Below are 18,715 nucleotides of genomic sequence, written 5' to 3'. Positions count from 1 at the left end.
ACCTGCTGTGATAGAGACAGAAACCTCAAACAGGGATGGAAAGGGGAAGGCCAAACCAAAACAAGTGCTTGAGAGAGGTCAAATAAAAACAAGAACTGAACTCCCCCAAACTCTTCCCTAAACAGGAGAGAGGAGGGGATCAATTTGGCCCTCACATCCCATCCAAATTCACAGGGGGAAGGGAGGAAGCTACTGCCTGGTGTCTGCTAGGGTCTACAGGAAGCCATGAGCTATATTTACCCTGAGGATACGACCCCTGCTAGGGACAATAATGAACTGAGAGACCTTCCAAGGGCATTGTAAGGCATCCCAGATGTTTCCTTCAGGCACTTACAGATTCTGAGTTGGTTTAGCAGTGGCAGTATCATAACCAATGAAGTTAATCTGAAGTGTGGTTATTGCTAGTTGAAAACTTTTCCTCACCTGTGCAAGGAGCTCTCAGGATCTCTCTTTCCTCTGAACCCTGGAGGTCTGGGGACCATGGCTCTTCCCCTTGTTCCAGCTGGGAGATTATATGAGGTTTGGAAACTGGAAACCCTGCTCAGATGAAAGAAAACAAAGGAGTTCAGTTGATTTCATATGACTGTGTCATAAAAAACATTATTAATTTAACTTCAGTGCTTAGTGTGACCCAGTGTGCCTGAGGCAGTCCACACTGAAAATGCCAAGATCATGGCAGGCTGAAAAAGGGAGAGCAGATGCTTCCAAAACTGGTGGATAACACGGAAGTTGAATTCACCGATCAGTCACCAACTGTGCTTCTGATCCCCCACACTGGTTATCGAGAAACTGAAAAGAGACATCACACGGCCCCCTTTACTGCATTCCAGTTCTCTGACTCCCAATCAGCACCTAGGTCCGGCACAGTGAGAGGTTATTTAAAAACTCTGCTCACATAAACAAAGTGTTCTTCTGACCCCAGAGTCAGCCACATTACCAGGTCTGTATAGGTTTGGATCTTACCCAGAATACTATGATGCCAGCCAATCCTTAGCATCTAAACTAAAGGTTTATAAGCAAGAAAGCATCTCAACTAAAGGTTTATTATAAAAGAAGGAAAGAAAAAGTAAGTTGTTAAAATGGGAAAACAGTCAGATACATTCAGAAATCTATATATCTGGTTCTTAGCAGTATTGGTGAGTTTCTGGCTTGAAAGTCTCTTTGGTAATGATTTTTTGCCCCAGATCCCTAAGTGGCCCCCTCAAGGATTGAACTCACAATACTAGGTTTAGCAGGTCAATGCTCAAACCACTGAGCTATCCCTCCCCCCACATCATTCAGTCCTTTGTTCCAAGGTTCAGTTTGTAGAGAAGTTGCTCCAGAGGTAGGAAGAGGGACTAAAGACAAAATGGAGATGATGCAGCTGCCCTTTATATTCCTTTTGCCAAGTGGCTTCTACTTCCTGTGTCCCAAACACAAGCTTCACAGCACATGGCATGGAAAAGCCTTGGAGGTCTCAGTACACAGGCATATCCCTGCATGTCTTGCTGACTCAAGAGGTGTCTCCCCTTGATCCTTTCAATGGGTTCATTGTACAGCTGATGACCCCGGATGGGCCATCGAACAGGCTGGGCAGCACTGATGCCAATATGTCTGGGGGTGTCACTCAGAAACACTACACAAGTCTGGAATACAGATATACCCTACATATCTATAACTCACAATACAAAGATAGACACAAGATTATCAAACTTGGAAAATCATAACATTTTCATTGACACCTTACATGGCATATCTAGCACGATTCATTGCAATTTCATCATATTGGTATTTATAATAAAATAATAATAATATAAAATGTCTCTCAATTCCATAGAGTGTCACTTAATAAACCAGTGAATTCCCAGGACTGGTTCCCCAGGTGTTTGAAGATGCCGAACACCTTGCTTGTGAAGGATTGAAATACCCACATATATGTTGGGAACACACAGACGGACACTGTGCAAGTCTGTGCCCCTATGTTCACTCTTCTAGAAAATTATGATCAATTTTGTTCATAGTATGTGTCATGGCTGAATCTCCACTCTGTCACTCCGAGTGCAGAAAGTGGGGGCCCGCCAGGATTCTAAAAATTAATTTGTGCAACTCTAATAAGAACATAAGAAAGGCCGTACTGGGTCAGACCAAAGGTCCATCTAGCCCAGTATCTATCTACCGACAGTGGCCAATGCCAGGTGCCCCAAAGGGAGTGAACCTAACAGGCTTTACAAGTAATCTCTCTCCTGCCATCCACCTCCATCCTCTGACAAACAGAGGCTAGGGACACCATTCTTACCCATCCTGGCTAATAGCCATTTATGGACTTAGCCACCATGAATTTATCCAGTCCCCTTTTAAACATTGTTATAGTCCTAGCCTTCACAACCTCCTCAGGTAAGGAGTTCCACAAGCTGACTGTGTGCTGGGTGAAGAAGAACTTCCTTTTATTTGTTTTAAACCTGCTGCCTATTAATTTCATTTGGTGACCCCTAGTTCTTGTATTATGGGAATAAGTAAATAACTTTTCCTTATCCACTTTCTCAACATCACTCATGATTTTATATACCTCTATCATATGCCCCCTTAGTCTTCTCTTTTCCAAGCTGAAGAGTCCTAGCCTCTTTAATCTTTCCTCATATGGGACCCTCTCTAACCCCCTAATCATTTTAGTTGCCCTCTTCTGAACCTTTTCTAGTGCTAGAATATCTTTTTTGAGGTGAGGAGACCACATCTGTACACAGTATTCAAGATGTGGGCGTACCATGGATTTATATAAGGGCAATAATATATTCTCAGTCTTATTCTCTATCCCCTTTTTAATTATTCCTAACATCCTGTTTGCTTTTTTGACCGCCTCTGCACACTGCGTGGACATCTTCAGAGAACTATCCACGATTACTCCAAGATCTTTTTCCTGACTTGTTGTAGCTAAATTAGCCCCCATCATGTTGTATGTATAGTTGGGGTTATTTTTCCCAATGTGCATTACTTTACATTTATCCACATTAAATTTCATTTGCCATTTTGTTGCCCAATCACTTAGTTTTGTGAGATCTTTTTGAAGTTCTTCACAATCTGCTTTGGTCTTAACTATCTTGAGCAGTTTAGTATCATCTGCAAACTTTGCCACCTCACTGTTTACCCTTTCTCCAGATCATTTATGAATAAATTAAATAGGATTGGTCCTAGGACTGACCCTTGGGGAACACCACTAGTTACCCCTCTCCATTCAGAGAATTTACCATTAATTCCTACCCTTTGTTCCCTGTCCTTTAACCAGGCTTGTATTAAACCCCCAAATTTACAGCTTTTCTCTGACCTTGGCTTGGTAAATGCTGCCACCACCCAAATGCAAAAAAACCCAAACCCTTGGACCCAGGAAGGAGCACTTGAGAATTCTTGCCTCTGGGGTAGCCTCAAGCCCTTTCACCTCCCCTCCGGGAAAGAGCTGAGAAAGAAAACAGAGGACATTAGCTGTGGCTACCAGCTAATCAAACAACATGCACAAACCTCTTAGGGCACCAAAAATCCAACCCTGTTCTTAAAAGAGGTAAATTTTATTAAAATTGAAAAGGAAAACAATAAATCTGGAACTTAGGCTTTTGCTAGATCTTTAAAGAAACAATTGTTGTAAGCACCCAAAATAGCTTTCTTGGGGGTTCAGCTTAAAGCTTAGGCCTGGTCTACACTAAAAAGGGGGTTCGAATTAGGGTACACAAATTAAGCTACGGGAATAGCGTAGCTGAATTCGAAGTACCCTAATTCGAACTACTCACCCGTCCTGACGCGGCGGGGTCGAATTCCGCAGCTCCCCCGTCGACTCCTCCACCACCGTTTGCAGTGGTGGAGTACTGGAGTCGACCACGGCGCTTCTGGAGTTCGAACTATCGCGTCTAGATCAGACGCGATAGTTCGAACTCCGAGAAGTCGAACTCACCCCGTTGACCGGGAAGGTAAGTGTAAACGTACCCTTAGAAGCAAACAAAAGCATCTGGGATAGCAAAGAGGAGCTCCAAAAGCCAAAATAAAAAATATAAACCTGATTGTGTTTGTCTAAACTTCCCTGTCCAAAACATTTCTTCTAGGGATGGAAGATGAATTTTCAAACCTGCTTCAAGCCATACACAGCATCGCTACTCTGTGTCGCCTTCTCCAGAGAACAACAGACAAAGGGAAAGTTACTGTCCCATTTAAAAAAGTTCTAGTCTTTCCATTGGCTCTTTTGGTCAGGTGTCCACTCCTTTTCTTTTACCTATGGCCTTGTTAACCCTTTACAGGTAAAGCAAGCAGAGAACTCACACCACCAAGGATTTTACAGCAATCTGGCTGGCTGGGTGTTTATAAAAGGGAGATCCCTCCCCTTCATTTATCACTGTATGGCTTGTGAGGTATCATTTGAAGACATAATCTACTTAAAATGTGTAGCAACATTGTATGTAAAGTTATGAGATTTTACGGTATGATATTACTGAAAAAGTTGCAACCCTAACCCCAAGTTCGTCAGAGACAGCAAGGCAAACAGCTGGTCAAATAGCCATTCTCCAGGAGGGGGAAGGTGTGAAGAAGACATTTACATTCCATCACAGGGACCACTTGAAGCTCATATCTATGACAGCCTGTCACCATGATTCAGCTGAGAACTAGATTTGTTTCTAGTACAAAGGACTGAATTATAAAGAGATGTGAGGAAAATGCATGAGACTCTCTCTCTCCCCCTCCCCTTCCCTCTGCTCATGACAACTCCTGAAGAACTGAATGTGGGCAGCAGGGGCAGGTTCGAGGGATTCCCAGCTGAAAGGAAAGCCAGCCTGTCTCAGCACATGGTGAGAGAAACATTTGTTTTAAATCCCTTTTAGCTGGTTAACTTAGATGTTAGTTTGTGTTTTATCTTGCATTTCTTTTGTAAACAATTCTGACTTTTATGCCTCATTACTTGCAGCCACTGGAAATCTTTTTTTTTTCAGTAGTTAACAATCTTGGTTTATTGTTTTATCTAACCAGTGTGGTTGGATTAAAGTGTGTTGGAAACTCCATTTGAAACAACAAGGCTGGTGCATGTCATTTTCCATTGATGAAACAACAGATTTCATATGAGCTCCCACTGTTCAGTAGTGTGCCGGACAGGACAAGATGCACATTTCTGGGGGATGTCTGGGAGCAGAGAATTTTCTGGGGTTCCCCTGTGTGGTACTGTAATTCGGGAGTTGCTGACTAGCAGCACTCAAAACTGTGTAGCTGGGAGCGAGTTACATGCTGGAGACTGCGTGTTACCTGCCCAGGAGTGGCTGCTCTCACAGTAGAGCAGTGTAAAAGGCACCCCAGCCTGGGGAACTGAGGGGACACAGCTGTTCAACACTCCAGACTGTACTGTGCTTAATGTCACAGACACTCAATTTCAAAGTCTCCTAAAACACATAGAAAGTAAATCCATGTCCCAGAAATCGAAGTCTCCAGAGAGAGGGCAAGTCTCCCTGGCTCTGCTTCTTGCTGACAGACAGGTCCAGAGACAAAGAGAGAGTCCTGGGGAAGCTGGAAACATAAGCGTGGGGCTCAGTGGAGAAAGGGGAGAGGAAGGGCAGGGATATTACTGAATGCAGGATCTCAGCACTACTAGATGTCAGGATAGCAGATAGTGCAGCCCACTGGAAAACATAATCCCAAATATACATATAAAATGCTGGGCTCTAAATTAGTTATTTCCATTGATTTATATAAGGGCAATAAGATATTCTCTGTATTATTGTCTATCCCTTTTTAAATAATTCCTAACCTCCTGTTTGCTTTTTTGACTGCCGCTGCACACTGCTGGATGTCTTCAGAGAACTATCCACAATGACAAAAAGATCTTTTTCCTGATCAGCTGTAGCTAAATTTGCCCCCATCATATTGTATGTATAGTTGGGGTTATTTTTCCCAATGTGCATTACTTTACATTTATCCACATTAAATTTCATTTGCCATTTTGTTGCCCAATCACTTAGTTTTGTGAGATCTTTTTGAAGTTCTTCACAATCTGCTTTGGTCTTAACTATCTTGAGCAGTTTAGTATCATCTGCAAACTTTGCCACCTCACTGTTTACCCCTTTCTCCAGATCATTTATGAATAAATTAAATAGGATTGGTCCTAGGACTGACCCTTGGGGAACACCACTAGTTACCCCTCTCCATTCAGAGAATTTACCATTTATTCCTACCCTTTGTTCCCTGTCTTTTAACTATTTCTCAATCCATGAAAAGATCTTCCCTCTTATCCCATGATAACTTCATTTACGTAAGAGCCTTTGGTGAGAGACCTTGTCAAAGGCTTTCTGGAAATCTAAGTACACTATGTCCACTGGATCCCCCTTGTCCACATGTTTGTTGACACCTTCAAAGAACTCTAATAGACTAGTAAGACATGATTTCCCTTTACAGAAACTATGTTGACTTTTGCCCAACAATTTTTGTTCTTCTATGTGCCTGACAATTTTATTCTTTACTATTGTTTCAACTAATTTGCCTGGCACAGACATTAGACTTACCGGTCTGTAATTGCCAGGATCACCTCTAGAGCCCTTTTTAAATATTGGCGTTACATTAGCAATCTTCCAGTCATTGGGTACAGAAGCTGATTTAAAGGACAGGTTACAAACCATAGCTAATAGTTCCCCAATTTCACATTTGAGTTCCTTCAGAACTCTTGGGTAAATACCATCTGGTTCCGGTGACTTGTTACAGTTAAATTTATTAATTAGTTCCAAAACCTCTAATGACACTTCAATCTGTGGCAATTCCTCAGATTTGTCACCTACAAAAGGTTTGGGAATCTCCCTAACATCCTCAGCCACGAAGACTGAAGCAAAGAATGCATTTAGTTTCTCCGCAATGACTTGATCGTCTTTAAGGGCTCCTTTTGAATCTCAATCGTCCAGGGGTCCCACTGGTTGTTTAGCAGCTTCCTGCTTTTGATGTACTTAGAAAACATTTTGTTATTGCCTTCTGAGTTTTTGGCTAGCTGTTCTTCAAACTCCTTTTTGGCTTTTCTTATTACATTTTTACACTTAATTTGGCAGTACTTATGCTCCCTTCTATATACACCTCACTAGGATTTGACTTCCACTTTTTAAACGATGCCTTTTTATCTCTCACTGCTTCTTTTACATGGTTAAGCCAAGCCACAGTGGCTCTTCTTAGTTCTTTTGCTGTGCTTTTTAATTTGGGGTGTACATTTAAGTTGGGCCTCTAATATTGTGTCTTTGAAAAGCGTCTATGCAGCTTGCAGGGATTTCACTCTAGTCACTGTATCTTTTAATTTCTGTTTAACTAGCCCCTCATTTTTGCATAGTTCTCCTTTCTGAAATTAAATGCCACAGTGTTGAGTTGTTCTTCCCACCACAGGAATGTTAAATTTTGTTATATTATGATCACTATTTCCAAGCGGTCCTGTTATAGTTACCTCTTGGACAAGATCCTGCTCTCCACTCAGGACTAAATGGAGAGTTGCTTCTCCCCTTGCAGGCTCTTGTACCAGCTGCTCTAAGAAACAGTCATTTAAAGTATCAAGAAATTTTGTCTCTGCATTTTGTCCTGAAGTGACATGTACCCAGTCAATATGGGGATAATTGAAATCTCCCACTATTATGGAGTTCTTTATTTTGATAGCCTCTCTAATCTCCCTTCGCATTTCATCCTCACTATCACTGTCTTTGACAGGTGGTCGATAATAGATCTCTATTGTTATATTCTTATTAGAGCATGGAATTACTATCCATAGAAATTCTATGGAACATGCGGTTTCATTTAAGATTTTTACTTCATTTGAGTCTACATTTTCTTTAACATACAGTGCCACTCCCCTCCCCATCCCCCTGATTATGACCTGCTCTGTCCTTCCGATATATTTTGTACCCTGGAATGATTGTGTCCCATTGATTGTCCTCACTCCACCAGGTTTCTGTGATGCCTATTATGTCAATATCCTCTTTTAACACGAGGCACTCTAATTCACCCATCTTATTATTTACACTTCTAGCATTTGTGTACACGCACTTTAAAAACTTGTCAGTGTTTATTTGTCTGCCCTTTTCTGATGTGTCAGATTCTTTTGAGTGTGAATGCTTCTCGTCTGATCTGGCCCCTACCTTATCCTCTTTCAGCCTCTCTTCCTGACTAACACTAGAAAAATCTCTATCACTACACTCTCCTCTAAGAGAAGTCTCTGTCCGATCCACGTGCTCCTCTGCAGCCATTGGCTTTCCCCGCATCTCTTAGTTTAAAAACTGGTCTGCAACCTTTTTAATGTTAAGTGCCAGCAGTCTGGATCCACTTTGGTTTAGGTGGAGCCCATCCTTCCTGTATAGGCTCTCCCATCCCCAAAGTTTCCCCAGTTCCTAATAAATCTAAACCCCATCTCTCTACACCATCATCTCATCCATGCAGTGAGACTCCGAAGCTCTGCCTGCCTACCTAGCCCTGCGCGTGGAACTGGGAGCATTTCTGAGAATGCCACCATAGAGGTCCTGGATTTCAGTCTCTTTCCTAGCAGATTAAATTTGGCCTCCAGGACGTCTCACCTACCCTTCCCTATGTCATTGGTACCTACATGTACCATGACCACTGGCTCCTCCCCAGCACTACACATAAATCGATCTAGATGCCTTGAGAAATCCGCAACCTACGCACCAGGCAGGCAAGTCACCATACGGCTCTCCCGGTCATCCAAACCCAGATATCCTTGTTTCTAATGATCGAATCTCCCATTACTAACAGCTGCCTTTTCTTAATGACTGGAGTTCCCTCCCCCGGTGAGGTAACCTCAGTGCAAGAGGTTACCCCAACACTATCTGGAAGGAGGGTCCCAACTATGAGAAGCTTTCCCCCTGCTCCCGTTGACTGCTCTCATTCCCTGGGCCTTCCATCCTCCTCAACAGTGCGGGGGCTGTCTGACCGGAGTTGGGACAATTCTATAGTGTCCCAGAAAGCCTCATCAACATACTTCTCTGCCTCCCTTAGCTCCTCCAGTTCCAACACCCTGGCCTCCAAAGCCTCCACATGGTCTCTTGGGGCCAGAAGCTCCTTGCACCAAATGCCCACATACATACATAACATAAGAACGGTCGTACCGGGTCAGATCCAAAGGTCCATCTAGCCCAGTATCCTGTCTACCAACAGTGGCCAATGCCAGGTGCCCCAGAGGGAGTGAACCTAACAGGCAGTGATCAAGTGATCTCTCTCCTGCCATCCATCTCCATCCTCTGACAAACAGAAGCTAGGGATCCCATTCCTTACCCATCCTGGCTAATAGCTATTGACGGACTTAACCACCATGAATTTATCCAGTTCTCTTTTAAACGCTGTTATAGTCCTAGCCTTCACAACCTCCTCAGGTAAGGAGTTCCACAAGTTGGCTGTGCGCTGTGTGAAGAAGAACTTCCTTTCATTTCCTTTAAACCTGCTGCCTATTAATTTCATCTGGTGACCCCTAGGAAGCTTCTGTTGATTATGCTGCACTTAACCCTCAGTTTTACTTGAGCAAACAGGAGATATCTGACACTGTGCGATACGGCTCCTGTGCTCTGTTCCCAAAGTGTTCTGCAGCAGGGGAGGGTCTCTGGTAGTGTGTGTGTCACTGGCATATTGGGGTGATGCTGAAACTGGGCAGAGTAGAGGTGGCATTGTGGGGCTGGTGTAAACCTTCTCTCTCCATTTCCCCTTCCAAGAACCGAGGGGACAGTAACCCTTACCCAGTGAGGTCACATTCTCATAGTTCTCCTGCATGACGTCTCTGTAGAGGGCTCTCTGAGCGGGGTCCAGCAGAGCCCACTCTTCCCTGGTGAAATACACAGCCACCTCCTCGAAGGTTACTGGCCCCTGAAAGAGCAAGAGTCCAACACTCAATACCTGCTGCCCCATTCACAGCCCCACTATTTGTGGGGAGAGGAGCCCATCAAAGGGAAGCCCTGGGTGGATTGCAGTCAACAAAGTCCCACCCCCACCCTGCTCAGAGCATCCCGGAAACATCAGAGTGAGGGGACAAAGAGAGCCCCTTATCTCTCCCAGCAGATCCATCACATACCCACTAGCCACAGACTGATAGAGGAGAGGGAGCCCCTAGCAGGGACCAGGGAGAGCTCCCTGGTAGGAAGCCCAACACCCTCCTCATTGTGAGGAGCTGGATATGAAGGGAGGGGAATCTCCCCTAACCCTCACTGGTGGGTGCCCCCTTCATATCTCACAGCAGCCGCCGGTTAGTCGGGTCAGGCTCCAGCACTATGAGTCTCGTCAGTTTTCCCAGCCCCATTCACGTGGGTTATTTTCTGCTCCACAAACTAGAGCATTTCCACCTCTGAACCTCATGGGTCTGTTCCTAGAATCTAGGCAACTTATTAAACAACTCCCAGCAGGTCTGTCACACCCTGTCCTCCCTTTCTCCACCCTGTGCATTTCCTGCCCCGCGCCAACCTCCAAACCAGACTGTGCAAACCTGCCCATCTCCGGTGTATTTGCTGTCCCTCTCCCTCCTGTAGGAACCCACCAACCCCCCCTCAAAAAAATAATCCCTACCTGAGCTGGCTCCACTGCAGCCATTTCTCTTCCCTGTATCATGGGAGGATGGGATGAGCTGGAGAAAAACATGGACGTCATTCTGGAGCCTGGCAGGGCGAGAAGGGCAGTTGTGGGGGTTTCAGAACAGGCTTTAGTTAATTTCACATCACGAGTCCCCAAGGCCCCTTCCCTGCAGACAGACATCCTAGACTCTGCCATGCTGGGAACATGCTTGATCTCTTTATTACAGTGTAGACCTGGCCCCTCCTGCCAGGTTAAGCCCACAGAGACATTTTTAACCTCCCTTCTGCCTCCACTCACCCCGTAACAAAGTCTCTGAACACAAGGCTAGAAAAGAGCAGAACCAAAGGAGTCACTGTGGGGGATTCCCTCGGACACTGACCCCACGGCAGTCACACCCCAGCAGGGGGAATATGGAGTCAGAAACTGGCTTTTCCTCTGTCTGAGCCTTTTCTTGTTCACTGGAAAGTGGTTCTGCCCAGGGATGCTGCAATACATGTGTCTGGGTGGACTAGAGAGCTGGAAATCTCTCCCTCCTCATTTCTCCCACTGCCCCTTTCAGTCTCTCCTTCCCATCCTCTCTCCCTGCCCCTCTGGCTGGGACAGTCCCATTCCTGGGGGCTTTGCTCTCCCACGGCTGGATTTGCTCCTGGCAATTGCTAATGGGAGGAGAGGCTGTTTGTGTAGAGTCACTTTCTTGCCAGTCCCCAGCACTTTCTCAGAGGTCTTTCAGTTACCTGGAGTCTGTGGTAGAATTTGTATTAACAGGGCCCAGGGCTGCCCTAGGGGGCTAGTACCAGCTGCAGAAAGTCATCACCTGGGCCGGGCAGAGAAAAAGCTTTAATTAAGGTCACATCCCAGCAGAAAACCCTGCTGGGGGAGCAGTGTCTGCTAAAGCTATGGCTACACTTGCACTTCAAAGCGCTGCCACGGCAGCGCTTTGAAGCGCTAAGTGTAGTCAAAGCGCCAGCGCTGGGAGAGAGCTCTCCCTGCGCTGTCCGTACTCCACCTCCCTGTGGGGAATAACGTGCCGCGCTCTCAGCGCTGGGGCTTTGACCACACTGGCGCTGTGCAGCGCCGCAATTTGCAGCGCTGGAGAGGGTTTGTTTTCACACCCCCCAAACCTCCAGAACCCTCTGCCCAGTCACCCAGAGGCCTCCCCCTCCCACAATGCCCCTTCAGCTCCAATCTCCCCACACAGACACCCCATCCCCTAACCCAGCAACAGTTACCTCACTGTGTCTGCTAAGTGGATAGCACTGTCCCCTGCTGGCCAGTCACACGGGCAGAGGGATCCCTGGGGGGTGCTGCTTTAACAGGAGAATGGAAGGCCTGGAGGGCAAGAAAGGTCCATGCCCTGTCACTAGCTACATCTTCGCACTGCGGGAAGCAACCCCTCCCAGAGACCATTTGTCATGGGCTTTGGGATACTTCTGGACCCACGCTGCACTCAGAGTGACCTCCTCACCCAGTGCCAGCTGGAGAAAAGAAAAGGGTCCAGCCAACTCTCCAGTTACCAGCTGGGAACCACTGATCCCCCAAACAGGGGGAGGCCTCTGGATTTGATGGGTATTAAATACATTTAGAGAGGAAAGTGGAAAATCAGAGGGATTTTATATCCGTTGTTGATACGAGGTAAAATCTGAGTGTTTCACATCAATATCTGATAACTGAATAGAGAGAAAATGGGCAACATTTGCCAACATTTTATATCCATGTTCAGGAATCTGAGAAAAGGTGTAAATCTGAGATTTTCTTAGTATTTTATATTTAGAGAGACAGGGAAAAATCTCAGGTCATAGTCATTTAGAAATAGAGAAAAAGTGGGGCTTAGGATAATTTTTAGATTTGCAGAGACTACATATCAGAAACTATGCAATTGATAACATGAGAGAGAGGGGAGGGATAACTCAGTGGTTTGAGCATTGCCCTGATAAACCTGGGGTTGTGAGTTCAATCCTTGAGGGGACCATTTAGGGAACTGGGACAAAAAATCTACGGATTGGTCCTGCTTTGAGCAGGGGATTGTACTAGATACCTCCTGAGGTCCCTTCCAACCCTGATAGTCTATGAACACCACCGAGATCTGAGGGGATTTTATGTTGCTGTTAAATAACTAGAGGGGAAAAGGGGGACTGTTGGACTGGATTTTATATTACTATCCAATACATAAACATTCCCATGGGCAGCAGGGAGCCCCTTGAGGAGCTGCTTTAAGAGGGCAAATGGGGGGGGGGTGGCAGGTCCCTGGATGAGGGCAGGGAGCAGGAGTGGGGGATGGGCAGGGGGCTGTGGTGGTAGTGGGGGGCTGTAACTGGGACGGGGAACCCGGGGTCGGGGCAGCCCCCCCGGGGGAGACGGGCCCCTCCCGGCCCCCCCCCCGGCAGAGAACCGGCATCTCACCCCCCCCCCCACGCCAGGGGCAGCCACGTGCTGGGGACTGACCCAGGGGGACAATTTCCCACCCGGACAAGGACAAATCGCAGGTAAAACAGGGGGGGGGACCCCCCATGGGAGAGATTTTAAATGGACATTGGAGACTCATGGAGAGACCGGGGGGGGGGGACCGGGGAGCCGAGAGAGCGGATCGGGGGGGGGCGAATCTCCCCGGATGTTACAGCCCGAGCGAGACCCCGAGAGAGAAACGGGGCAGAACCGGAGAGACTCTGTGCCGGGGGGGGGGCGAGAGGCGCCAACAGGGACAGGAGCCAATTAACCCCCCGCCCCCCCCCGGGGGATTTCCGGGCTGCCCAGAGACAGTTCAACCCCCCCGGGGTCTCTCACTCACCGGCTCACATGGAGGCGGCAGCAGCAGCTTTGTTCTCCCGCCCCCACCGGGGCTCGCACGGAGCATGCGCAGTTTCAGCTGCTGACCCCTCCCTCACCCGGGCTGGGGAGGGCGGACGCGCCCCCGGGGCAGGCTGGGAGATGTAGTTCCGGACTCTCCCTGGAGCGGAAGTGACGTCAGCGAGGGAGCCGGGAGTGTGGACGCGCGCGGGGCGCTGCGGTTCTGCCTGGCTCGTGCGGGGCCGTTGGAGCCTCTCCCGGGCCGGAGAAGGGTTGTGCCGCTGGGGCTCTGGGCATGCGCAGATCGCGGCGGGAGAGCCCTTCATTAACCCCCTCGTGCCCGGCCCGGCCCCGCCCCCGCTGTGGAGCTGCAGCCTCCAGGTCCCGGCTCGAGCCCGGGGGCGGGGCCGGGGGGGGGGCTGGGAAAGGGGCGGGGAGGGGAAGTGTCGGTGCAGCCCGGACATGGCCGGGGGAGCCGGTGACCCCCGAGGAGCGGGGAGAGAAAGGGGGCTGAGACCCCTCGGATTTACCGCTGCCCCGTGGGGACCCCTGCCCCTGTCCTGCCCCCTTTCTGCCTATAGCCAAGAGCCTCCCCCAGGGTGTCCCCCCTCCCCCAACCCCTGAGAAGTTCCCTGCCCCCCCCCGATTGTGCCCCATTTTCTCTCCCCTTCGCCAGTGTCCAGCTCCCCCTGGGGCTGGTGGGGCTCTGGGGGTGTCTGGGGCCCTGGCCAGGGGCTCTGGGGACTGGGGGCCAGGGAAGATCTGGCAGGACCCTGGCTGGGGCTGTGGGGGTGTCCGGGGACTCGGCTGTGGGGTCTGGGCACTGGGCACTGGGGGGTGTCTGGGGGCTGCTGCTAACCGTGTTGAAGGGCCTTAATCGAGAGAAAAGATTGGGTATTAAAGCAGAGAAAGGCATAACAAGCCCCAATGGCTGGACGGTGAAAAGAGACAAATTCATATTACAACTAAGGCACAAATATTCAACAGCGAAGATGATTCACCACAGGAACAAGCTACCAAGGAAAGTGGTGGATTCTCCATCTCCTGATGTCATTTGATGAAGACTAGCTGCCTTTCTGGAATGTGTTTGCCCCAAAAGTAGCTCTTGTGTCATACAGGAGGCCTGTGATATGCAGGGGGGCAGATTAGATGCTCTAATGGTCCCTTCTGGCCATAAAGTTTACTAATTTCTGAAAAAATTGAGTGTAGCATTGGGAGCAGCGTCTGATGTTTTACTGTCTAGCTGGCTTGCTGCCTAGAACGAACGCTCCTTGAGTGGGGTGATCCACAGGGAGTAGCTCAAACCTCCAAAGTGCCTGGCCAGGGGCAGGACATTAGCACAGCAAGGGAGGGGTGTGGCAGTGACATCACAAAGGCCTTTTGCAGGACCTCAGACTATTGGTCAAAGGTGGTGGGGAGGTGGTGACCTCACAGAGAGATGCTGACATCAGCCAGGCAGGACGGGGCGAGGGGCCAGGGAAACCTCAGAGACCCTGTGGCTTTGCTTCAGCAAGTCTCCTTCTCCAGGTCTCTCTTTGAGGACTGGGGGAGTATTCGGGTTCACGGACGTGAGTGCCAGGAGGAACCTCTTTCGAGTTTTCTCCTTCCCTTTTCCTTATTTTACTAGAAAACAGCCTCCCTGTTTAGAAGGTTGAAGCCTCCTTGAGGTTTGAAACCTGTTCAGTCTGATCCATCGGGTGACAGCTGAATTCTAGGCATGGAAAACACAAGCTTAAGGAGGCAGAATTTTATTGCGCACCTGGGATTTTGTCCCTTAGAATCACTGGGGACATTACGGTTTATCCTTTTTGTTTCACCTTTTCCTCCATCCATCCCTCCCTCCCTCCTTTCTCTTTGTCTCTTGCCTCTTTTGTCCTTTCACCTGTTCCCCTCCCAACACCAGGAGGGGTGTGTGTGTGTGTGTGTGTTGCGGGGGAGCAGTGTGGTTTTTCCCCGTGTAGCCAGCACCAGACCAGCTCTGCTCCCTTCCTGCCACTGCGACCCATCTCACCTCCTGACCCTGGCTGGGCGCCCCCGGCTCCTCGTAGCAGGGGGCTGTGCAGGAGGGTCTCCTTGCAATCATGAGTGGGTGTCTGGTGGGTGCTGTCACCTCTGCCAGAGACCCCCAAGAGACTCACTAGCTTCCTCCGCATGCAGGGAGGGGCTCCTACTTTCTGACTTGGGGGGGGGGAGATTCTGTGATATCAGAGCCTGTGGGGGGAGGGGCTCGAATCATAGTCTGGAGTGGCAGGGCAACCCCCTCCCCCAGTCAGATTCCACTAGGGGGCTGGGCTGGGATCTCTAGTGAGGGAGTCACAGGAAAAAACAGCCACCACTATGGAACCCAGGAGTCCTGGCTCCCACTTCCCCTGCTCTCATCTCTAGTCCCCACTCCGCTCCCAGAACCAGGGATAGAACCTAGAGGTCCTGGTGCCCAGCCCCCTCCCTGCTCTGACTACTCAACCCCACTCCCCTTTTAGGCTCGCTGCCTCTTCTATCCACCCAGCCCACCTGTCCATCCCTTTGCTGCAGGTTTCTGGGGTGTCACCCCTGCTCTGTGCTCCCCCAGTGCAGCCCAAGGCCTTTCTTCCCCCCAATCACACATCCTCTCCCTCCTCATGCTGGATCATCTGCTTGGCCCCCTGCCCCCTCTCGGGGCGCGCTGTGCGGCGTGGCTGGGGATTGTGCAATGGCCCAGCACCAGGCAACACAGAACGTAAACCACAGGCCCTGCCCTGCCCTGCCCTACCCCACCGCACTGGAGCTGCCTTCCAGGTGCATTGGAGCCCAGCGCCCTGCACCTGTGCCCTCCTGCCCCACAAGGGGTGAGCTGCAGTCCCCACCATGCTCCGCAGAGGGGAGAAGGGTCAAGCCAACCAGCCCATTTAGGATGGGGGAATCAACACCCTTTTTTCTGCACAGCCACTGACCATCAGCAGGATTCCTCCTCCTTCTCCCTCCTGTGCCTCGTGTGACTAAATCTCTGTGCCTAGACAGCCGGTCCGTCCGCTGCACCCCAGTCCCCCGTACCTAAGCCTCCCTGCCAAAGCCCTGCACCTGGCTCCATAGAATTAAGTCTCACATCTCGCTGGGAACTCGACTTCTTGTGCCCAGACAGTCTCAGCCCCCCTCAGTAGATGACCTGAGAAACACAGTGTCTGTCTTCTCTAAAGAAGTACTTGGAGAAATTTTTCTTGTGTGATCACGTGGCCTAATGGAGAAGGCATCTGACTTTGGATCAGGCGATCGAGGGTTAGAGTCCCTTGTTGGTTGTGTTTGTGCAGTTTTACCTTTGTGTTGAAAGTCCTGCTCCCTTCAGGGCTGGAACCTCTTCTTGGCGGCTCAGGCCAATGCTCCGCCTTCAGCTAGAGCCCCGGGAAGGAGTTGGGGGTTGGGCGTCACAAAGGCTGGGGCATGAGCCCCAGGTGCTTCCAGTCTCGGCTTTGCCCTTCCTGACTTGCCAAAGAAACTGGGCGGCTGCCCGGGCTAGCGTGTGGAGCAGTTTCCCTCTTCCAATTGTACGCCTGTCCCTGAGCTTGAGGGGGTTGCTACATAGCACCTTGGGAGCCTGGGTGTTTCTCTGCTTCTCGCCAGCTGGGGAAAAGCCTCTTGGGAAAAATCTCCTGCCCCACTGCCAAAGTGAGCACCGTGAGTGGGAACGGTCAGAGTCCCTACCAGGGGGGCTGGCCCTGCTTTCCTACCGTGTTCTGATGCTGGCCACAGAGCATCAGCAGCCGCCCCGCATGCTGGGTGGCTGTTGGCCTTCAGTGGGGGTTTGGCATGCCAGGGAGCAGGCTGGCCAGGTATCTTTGTGGCTCTCTGCTGGCCACACATAGGCATGGTCCTGCCCTCCTCTTGCCCAGCCCTTGGTTGCTCTGTGGCTTATAAGCCTTCCCTTGGAGCTGTCAGCACCAGCCGCCTCTGCTCCAAGTGCCCAGAGGAGGAGAGGTGCTGGGCTCCAGCCTGGGACTCTTCCTCCTCCTTACTATGAGGCCTGGCCCTGGCCCTGCTTTCTTCAAGCGCCAGGTGGGCAAGAGGAACAGCACAATGGCAAGTGCCAAACTTGTGGTCATCAGGTGAAGCAGTGAGAATCCCAACCCTCAGGTGTCAGTAGCCAGTTCTAGAGCCCTGACCCACTGCAGCCGTCCCACCCAGAGGCCTGACTCCAGTGGGTGTGAGTCACCCAGCAGGAGGGGAAAGATTTGCTCTTGCACAGCTGGAGACAGGGAAGTTGAGCACTGTGAGCTCCACAGCTTTACCACAAGCCAACACAAGGTCCCACTGAGATTTGAACTCAGATTGCAGGATTCAGAGTCCTGAGTACTGCCCGTTACACCATGGGACCAGCGCCTGTTGCTGCTCTCTGCACATCAGTGACCCTCACAGGACTGGCTTGTGTAAGGGACCGTTGATCCCTTAATAAAACTTAGTGGGGGTTTGGTTGGCTAGTTCCCAGTCCCAGTAGAAGGGAGAAGGGCCAATGGGAAATCAGGCCCCTGAGACTGACAGTCCCCAGGGGCAATGGGGAGAGGCCAAAGCTCCAAGTTAGCTGCACTGACAGGCCAGGCAGTGTAATGAGGGAGTCACCAGGCCAGGGGGTCCCATCCTCCGTGGGAGCTGGAACTGCCTGGGCCAGAGTGGGGCAGAGCTAAGGAGAGAGCAGGAGCCTGAGAAGAGCCAGGGAGCAGAGCTGTGCAGGTGTAGTGCCAGAATCTGCTCCCTGTAGGACTTTGCTACCTGTAGCAGTTACTGAGACCTGAGGTTGTTCTTATTTGCTGACTTGTCCTAATTGGCTAAAACTAGACAGTGGTGGGGGATGGAAGCATAAAGGCTTCGTCCTCCAAGCAACCCTGCCAGGTGTCCATCTGTATCTATTACCTCTTAACACCGGATTGTAAAAAATAGAGTGAGGTCATTTAAACATCATTTATTTTGCAGCTTCATTTACTGTGCTAACAATATAGCATCCTGACACCGATACTTCTGCCCATGTGACCTGTGGGTTGGATTTATTATAGTGGGGTGTGGGACATGTGGAGGATAATTTAAACTCTTAATTTCCTTAGGGTTTCCCTGCAATATATTTCGATGCTGGTGCGATTTCTGACCATTGCACGTCTATTGTATTTATTACAATAGCACAAGTATCCACAAAAGTGACATAGTCTAGGTCAGGGGTCGGCAACCTTTCAGAAGTGATGTGCTGAGTCTTCATTTATTCACTCTAATCTAAGGTTCCGCGTGCCAGTCATACATTTTAACATTTTTAGAAGGTCTCTTTCTATAAGTCTCTAATATAGAACTAAACTATTGTTGTATGTAAAGTAAATAAGGTTTTTAAAATGTTTAAGAAGCTTAATTTAAAATTAAAGTAAAATGCAGAGCCCCCCAGACTGGTGGCCAG

General features: G+C 49.4%; 1 pseudogene; it reads left to right on the top strand.

Annotated features, from left to right (window-relative positions):
• Nucleotides 1-344: 344 nt before the first annotated feature.
• Nucleotides 345-540, top strand: LOC120389449 (annotated as a pseudogene).
• The last annotated feature ends 18,175 nt before the right edge of the window (nucleotides 541-18,715 follow it).

Source organism: Mauremys reevesii, linkage group 23 (genome assembly GCF_016161935.1).
Source record: "Mauremys reevesii isolate NIE-2019 linkage group 23, ASM1616193v1, whole genome shotgun sequence".
Taxonomy (NCBI): domain Eukaryota; kingdom Metazoa; phylum Chordata; order Testudines; family Geoemydidae; genus Mauremys; species Mauremys reevesii.
This window is presented reverse-complemented; position numbering and strand designations above follow the sequence as displayed.